Consider the following 7,679-nt stretch of genomic DNA (forward strand, 5'->3'; position numbering starts at 1 on the left):
TTTCTTAGATTCCAATGCACCTTAATCATATTCACAAGACTGTACTTTTTCATCACTGCAGGAGCTGACAGAATTTTGTGACAATTCTGGGAAATGCTTCCAGATGGCCCCTTCTGTGAATTATAAATGTGCCACAAAGCTCTGCGGTGAGTGGACTAGCCTTGCTCTCCACAAACGCAGGGGCTGATTAGAAGGTGGCCTTCCTTTGTCTCCTTGCCTTGAAAGTTAATATTCTTTGCAAAGAGTTAGAGAAAATAAAATTTGATACAGTAAATAGGTTCTGATTAGTTGTAAACAATTATTTCATCTCATAAAAAATTGTATTTATTTTACTCATTAGAGAAGATCCCACAAATCTCACAGTTTTCTTCCCCAGCATGTGGTTAATGTGATAGCAAACAGGTTTATGTGACTCCCTTTAGGTGATAATAAAAAATATATAAAAAATATATGTCAGAGGAAGACAAATAGTACATGCTTTCACCTATATGTGGAATCTAAAAAATAAAACAAATGAACAAATGTAACGAAATAGAAACATCCTCACAGATTCAGAGAACAATCTAGTGGTTACCAGTGGAGGGGGAGAGGGAGGGGCAAGACAGGAGGAAGGGGTTAAGAGCTACAATCTTAAAGGTATACAATAAATAAGTTACAAGAATGTAATGTACAGCACAGGAAAAACAGTCAATATAATAGCTTTGTATGGAGAGTAATCTATAGAAACATCGAATTATTATGTTGTACACCTGAAACTAACATAATATTGTGTCAACTACACATCAATTAAAATAAATGTGTGTGTGTGTGTATATATATATATATATATACACACACACACACATATGCACAGTTGATACTCATTATTCCTTATAGCTATGTTCTATAAATTTGCCACAAACACGGAATTAGTGAATACTGACCCATTGTTCCTAGGAGAAAAATAGGGTCAGTTTCCCGTGAGCCTCTGCTCACATTTTTGTCAACTGAGCAATACATAACCTTGTGTTATGTGTGTTTCTGTTTAAAGAAGCCTCATGTGATATATATTGTTGATGCATTAACACGGGACTCACAGCCAATGGCACCGTAAGTCATGCCCGAACGAGGCTTACCTAGCACACCTATTTTCTCCCTAAGACACGTCGCCGCCCCGTGGTGTGTCTTATGGAGACACTTAGCCAGCACCTCAGCACTATGCTTCGGAACCACTTTAAACACCGAAATCGCCAACCAGTAAGCACACAAATGGAAACGGATGTGCACTGAGCAGACCACAAACAGGACGCTTGTTTACAATATGAAAGCTGAGCTAGGAGGACAGAGGATCACCTTGTTTGACTTCAGCTGGGAACATCAAGCAACTCGAACTTTTCACTGTCGTGGGCATGTCCACGAATGACCGCACAAGTGCCACACGGTATGGATTTGGGGGTTACAAATAAACTTTAGTGAGTGGGTGAATCCACAAGCACGAAGCCCACAAATAATAAAGATCAACAGTGTCCGTATTCACCTAAGACACTGCTCGGTTTGCAGAAGATTTTTCACTTCAAATCAGTGGTCAGTTGTTAGGACACAGTGAGGAAAGCCCACCCAGTTTGTGTGAGACCCATGACAAAGGCGGTCTCCATTCTATTTCCAGAGTCTCCAGAGAGGCTGGCAATGGAAGTTATCTTACTCATCATCGCCCTTTGTTCTGTAGGTTCCCCAGGAGTGAACTTGGTGCTATGGCAAGACCGGAAGCTCTGTGACTTTGTGGGGCGAGCAGAGCCTGTCTGGACGGCCTGCAACTCGTGGTGGGGGCCACTGCTGGGATCAAAGTGTTCAGCCACGTGCGAAGGCAGGCTGACACAGAGCCCGTGCTAGAAGAAGTATGTCTTGGTGCAGTGGGGTCCAGGGAATCATGCAGATAACCGTGCAGAGGGTCAAGTGGGGAGAGTAAGGAGAAGGTGAAATATAAAAGTGAAGCAGGAGCTGAGAGGATTTACAGCAGAAAGGCAAGGCTTCAAGGAGCTTCCAGGGTAAGTGTCAGCATTTAGACCACAAACAGAGAGCTCTGGAATTTCCACTCTCTGAGGTATTTGGTATATGAGTCCCAGACTAGGGAAAGTGACTCAGAGAGAATCATGAAACACTGGAGAGAAATTTTATTTAATAAGTATTAAGGTTTGCTTATGCTTAATAGACCCTCAACTGTATGACTTCAAGAAATACAATCTGTATTTTGTCTCCGATGTAACAGTTTACCACAGACAATGATAAAAATCATAAACATCTCAAACTCATCTGTCCAACCCGCAGCTTCCCAACCACTCTGCAGAGATATACATCTATTTTGTTCCTAAATATCACCCAAAGTGGAAACTTTTAACTATCCATTGGTAGCTCATTTCTGTGGTTTTACCACAGTAAGCCCCTATTCCATGAATCTGATTTCGCTAATGATAGAACACTATTTTTATGACATACAGATGGCTATCCAAAGAACTCCCAGCAATTAATCAACTCGTAGTAAGTCACTTGAGAAAGGCCAATAAAGTAATTTTCTATCAAATGAGTACTTTCTCCACCAGAAATAGGGCTGCAAGATTCTCTTTCTCAACAAAGACAGTACAGAATGGGGGCAAATTTTCTTTTTTGTTATTCTTCTAAAGGGTTCTCTAGACACTTCTTCCAAGACAGCTTTATTGTGTGATAATTATGTGTTTATATGTTTGGTTTTCCTCTAGATCCCAACCTCACTGAATGGAGGGACTATGCCTTGTTTATCTCAAGCACACATCACAGTGTTTGACAGTAAGTGCTCAAAAATGCTTTATGAAGGAATAAATACAATCATACACCAGGTCTGCCTCCATCTACATGTGTTATCTTTTCACCTACATTTTTTCTTAATTTAAATAGCAAACAGGTGAGGAAGGGGTGTAACTCCAATGATTCATCCTGCTCTAAAGTTCTCTGGGGATCACGTGAGCATCAGAGTCTGTATGAACCCTGATCAAGATGTCTGCTGAGCTGCCTTTCCAGGCCAGATGTACACAAAGTACCAACGTGAGTATTGGAGAACTGCCCACTAAATCTACTTTGGTAATCTGTCCTAGATTGGAACCTTCTTCCTTTGAGGATAACATCCTAGAGATGATTCCACTGCCCAAGGAGACTCTGAAATAAAAAGCAGAGACCTTCCCCAAATCCCACTTTGTGATTCGAGTATGACAGCTCAGGGTAGCTACTGATCCTTCTGTGCCCTCTTTTCAGGGGCACAGATTTTATAGACTTTTATAGACTTTTCAGTATCCTAAGGGCAACGCAGAGCCAAAGAAACATTCACTATAGCACTATTTGAAGTATGGGGAGAGTACTTGATGTGGAGTTTTAAGCCTAGGGTCTAAAGCCAAGTCCCATCTCTTTGGACAAGTCATTGGTTACACTTTGAACTTCAGTCTCCTCATCTGTAAAGTGGAAATGATAACTGTCTTGTTGTGAGGTACAAATAGAATAATGGATGTGAAAAGACTTGATGAGCTAAAAAGTTATGCATGTGTAACTTAGTTCTATTAACTTAGCTCTAGCCACACAGGCTTTCTATCTGTTCTATAAATGTGTCAAGCTCATTCCTGCCCCAGGCCCTTTTCACTTGCTGCTCTTTCTACCTAGAATGCTGTTTGCTAGTCCTCTTCGTGGTTAATTCCTACTTCAATCAGGTCTCTACTCAAATGTTACCTCCTCAGAGATAACCTCCCTGAGGATTCTCGCTAAAATCATTTTCCCCTGTTTTACTTTTCTTGCGGGCACTCGCTGACCATATGGTGTGTGTTTGTTTATTGTCTCCCATTGAAACACAAGTTCTTTGAGGGCAGGGACTTCGTCCTCTGCTGTGTCCCCTAATAGCTGTCATGGGCCACACATTAAATATTTGTAGAATGAGTGAATGCATGTGCAGATGTAAGCACAGGAATAAAGAAAAGCTCTGATGATGAGATGCAGTTAAAAGCCATAGAAGTAAAAAAGATGAACAGGAAAGCATCTGATCTGAAATGAACCCTAAAGCAGAATTTTAGAATTTTGTGAAGGAAGTTCTATGAATTTTTCCAAAAGCATAAATTAACAACATCTCAAATTTATAGATAGACTGTAAATTATTTGAGAACAAAGGACTTACTTTTATCTCTTTGTTCACCCCCTCTCCCATTGCCAAGCAGAATACCTAGTAAAACTAGATGAAATGTTAGTTTACTTGTTTACAGAGACATCAATACAATCCTCCTGACAACCTACTACGGTATTGATCTAGTACTAATTCAAAGAAAAGATAATGGCTCTGAGACAGATTATAGACATTGTTTATGTCACAATTATATTTCTTGGTGATGTGTTGCCTAAATAAACCCAGTGCTTGTAAAAAAAAAATCTGCTAAAAATCACATCTTGGGGTAGAGAGGAGTGCTCGAGAATAGAAATTTATGGTGGGAAAATGTCTGTCCCTCCATGGATTTATCCTGTTTCTTTCTCTCTTCTAGCTGTCACAACTTTTCAAGCTCAGTAGAGATGGTGATCAATTAGGGGAGGGGAGAAGGCAGGAGGGAAGATTGGAGGAGGAGAGAAAAGAACAGAATGTAAGGGGATGGAATCCACGTAGAGCAGATGAATATGGCAGGAAATCTATGAGCCAGGAAGATCTGTATTGAATGTGTACCTTGTCAATGACCTACTGTAATGAACGCCAACAGCACAAAGGATCTTGCAAGTTGTAGAAAAAAATTCATGGGGGAGTTATTTTAGCATGTGTATACAAATTCTTTATTTAAAGTATTAATTATTTTTAATCAAATTCATTCTGCATGTATGTTTAAACACTGGCTGTGAACATATTACCAAACCACAGAGGTTTTATTTTAATTTATATTAATAATATTTGTATTATATTTGGGAGAATGACTAGGACTATTGTTCAGTTACTCCAATTTGTCAATAGACAGCCAAATCTATCAATTCATTTAAACAATATTTAATGAGCACCTACTACATTTTGAGAAGTCAGGGCAGGGGATTCAGAATACATGACTTGTTTTCCTTACCCACAAAGAACTTACACTGACTGGAAAAGAAAGCAGTTAGCAAATAACTGTGTCTAACAAATAACTGTCTGTACTGAGATCAGATTTGAGTTTTACAGCTACAAGTTTGTGTTTTATAGCTATGTGCAAAAAAGTCCTGAGGAAGTACCAATGGATACTCATAGACAATTTCAGAAAGGAGATACCATTGGTGCCTTGGAGGACATTCACCAGAAGGACAAAAAGGGAAAGGACATTCCAGGTAGAGGAGAAACCAAGAGCAGAAGTAGAAGTTGAAGTAATGAGTACAGGTAAGAGTAAAAAGGCAGAAAGGGCAAAGTGAGAGTAAAAGGGCAGAGTGAGAAAAAAAAAAAAGAGAGAGAGATCTGGTTTCAGAACTCCCAGAAACACCAAGACCTAAGGCTTGGGCCAAGTGAAAGGAGCCACAGCACACAGCTACTCCAAATTTTCCATCCCCTCTTGCAGTTGCACTGTTGCTTGTGATTGGTCAGTGGAATATGGGAGGAAGTAGTGTGTGCCAATGTAGACCTGATGCATGAAATCACCTTTCTCAACCTTCTTTCCTTGTCTTTCAGCTGGATGCCAATGCCCAAGGCTTCCTGAAGCCAGGCTGAAGATATATATGAGAGCCTCCATCAGCTTGAGTCCCCAGATGGCTCTTTGAAACAGAGTCCCTCACCCCCGACTACCTTTCCTACGACCACCACCTCCATTAGACTAACACATAATCAAAAAATAAATTTATTGTGTTAAGCCACTGAGATTTATCACAAAACTTAGCCTAGCATGATGACTTCAAAAAATTTTATTTCAAGTTACAATATAATACTAATAAGTAGGGATTTACACAACCACTTAGAGCTAGAGTACCAAGGTGAAAGAAAAACCACAGCTGGACTTCAGGAAGTTTGGGTAGATGGGAAATATAGGGAAGTTCCTGCTGATCATCTCCCCTGACGGCAGTACCAAAGCAGGTGATTTGCAGGAGCTCCCCTGGAAGCTGCTGTAAATCTCATGTCTGCTTACTGCTGAAAGCTATGCCTGCAGCTGCCACCAGAGATAAATGGCTTTTCCCTTCTCTTATCTTCCAAATCTCGTGCAGTGCTTCTTTTTGGCAGAATCTAACCCAGAACCCTGCTGGAAGTAGAATTCTAAAAGGTCTAATTTAGCTGCTTCTACCCTGAGATGCAGAAGAGAGTTTGGAAGAGGAAGGAAGGAAGGAAGGAAGGAAGGGAGGAAGGGAGGGAGGAAGGGAGGAAGGGAGGGAGGGAGGGAGGGAGGGAGGGAGGGAGGGAAAGTCTTGAGTGGTTGATGTATAGTGAGTGTTAGAATTTGACAATGCTGAAGGCAGAGAACTTCTCTTCAGCAGGCTCTTTTAAGTTTCTTCATAAAAGCATAAGAGATTAAGGGAAAGGTAGGGAGATGTGCAAAATTGAACAATGTTTCTGAAGCCACATTTCTAAGAAAAAAATTCCTGCAGTGCAGGAAAGAAGGAAAACTAGCAGCCACATAGCTGCTAGGCCACCAAGGCCTGCAATACCCTTACCTTGGAAATCCTGCCCATTACCACCTGCAGGGCATCACTGTATAGATTTCCCCCTCCTCCAGGAAGACTTCGGGGATTAAATCTAGAGATTTCTGAACAGTCCTTGACTCTGCCTCCTTCCACTATTTCTCATCTTCCCCTTGTTAGTAGGATGTTTTGCATGGATGTGTTGTAGACTCTTCCAGGTTTTCCTTCCACATTTCCTTACAAGATAATTCTAAACAAAAGAAGTGCTCAATTAATGTTAGCTAGAACTGTGCCTTCACATAAAAGGCACTCAGTAAAGGTTTTCTGAATGAAGAATGAACAAGCATGAATGAAATGCACCTCACCAAATCCTAATTAAATGTCTCACTTAGGACTTCGAGTAGTTGGGGCACTAAGAGTAATAGAGCTGGATGGGTTATTTATCGTTTGTCAATTTCAGTTGACCATTCTCACTTTTGATGGTGATAATAACTTTAGTTAGATCAAGAGTGTTAATTTTTTGTTTTGCTTTTTAAAAATTGTATAAGCTTGCTTCAGACATGTTTTATCCCAATCTATTCCATCATATTTACATTTTTAGGATTTGTGATACAATAAATTCAACAACTTTGCAAATAAAAATTGCACGGCAGAGCTTCAAGACGGCGGAACAGTAAGACGCGGAGATCACCTTCCTCCCCACAGGTACATCAGAAATACATCTACATATGGAACAACTCCTACAGAACACCTACTGAACGCCGGCAGAAGACCTCAGGCCTCCCAAAAGGCAAGAAGCTCCCCACGTACCTGGGTAGGGCAAAAGAAAAAACAGAGACAAAAGAATAGGGACTGGACCTGCACCAGTGGGAGGGAGCTGTGAAGCAGGAAAGGTTTCGAACACTAGGAAGGCCCTTCGCCGGCGGAGACAACGGGTGGCGGAGGGGGGAAGCTTTGGAGCCGCGGAGGAGAGCGCAGCAACAACGGTGCGGAGAGCAAAGCGGAGAGATTCCCGCCCAGAGGATCGGTGCCGACCGGCACTCACCAGCCCGAGAGGCGGGCGGGGCTGGGAGCTGAGTATCGGG

The 7,679-nt window shown here is 41.3% G+C and overlaps 1 long non-coding RNA gene across 1 annotated transcript; it reads left to right on the forward strand.

The window, feature by feature from the left end:
- The first annotated feature begins 2,204 nt into the window (after positions 1 to 2,204).
- On the forward strand, positions 2,205 to 6,309 carry LOC117314201 (uncharacterized). The gene is made up of 3 exons (XR_004528916.2): positions 2,205 to 2,799; positions 2,908 to 3,054; positions 5,657 to 6,309. It is a non-coding gene; the product is annotated as an uncharacterized lncRNA (long non-coding RNA).
- The last annotated feature ends 1,370 nt before the right edge of the window (positions 6,310 to 7,679 follow it).

Source organism: Tursiops truncatus, chromosome 11 (assembly GCF_011762595.2).
Source record: "Tursiops truncatus isolate mTurTru1 chromosome 11, mTurTru1.mat.Y, whole genome shotgun sequence".
NCBI classification, from domain to species: domain Eukaryota; kingdom Metazoa; phylum Chordata; class Mammalia; order Artiodactyla; family Delphinidae; genus Tursiops; species Tursiops truncatus.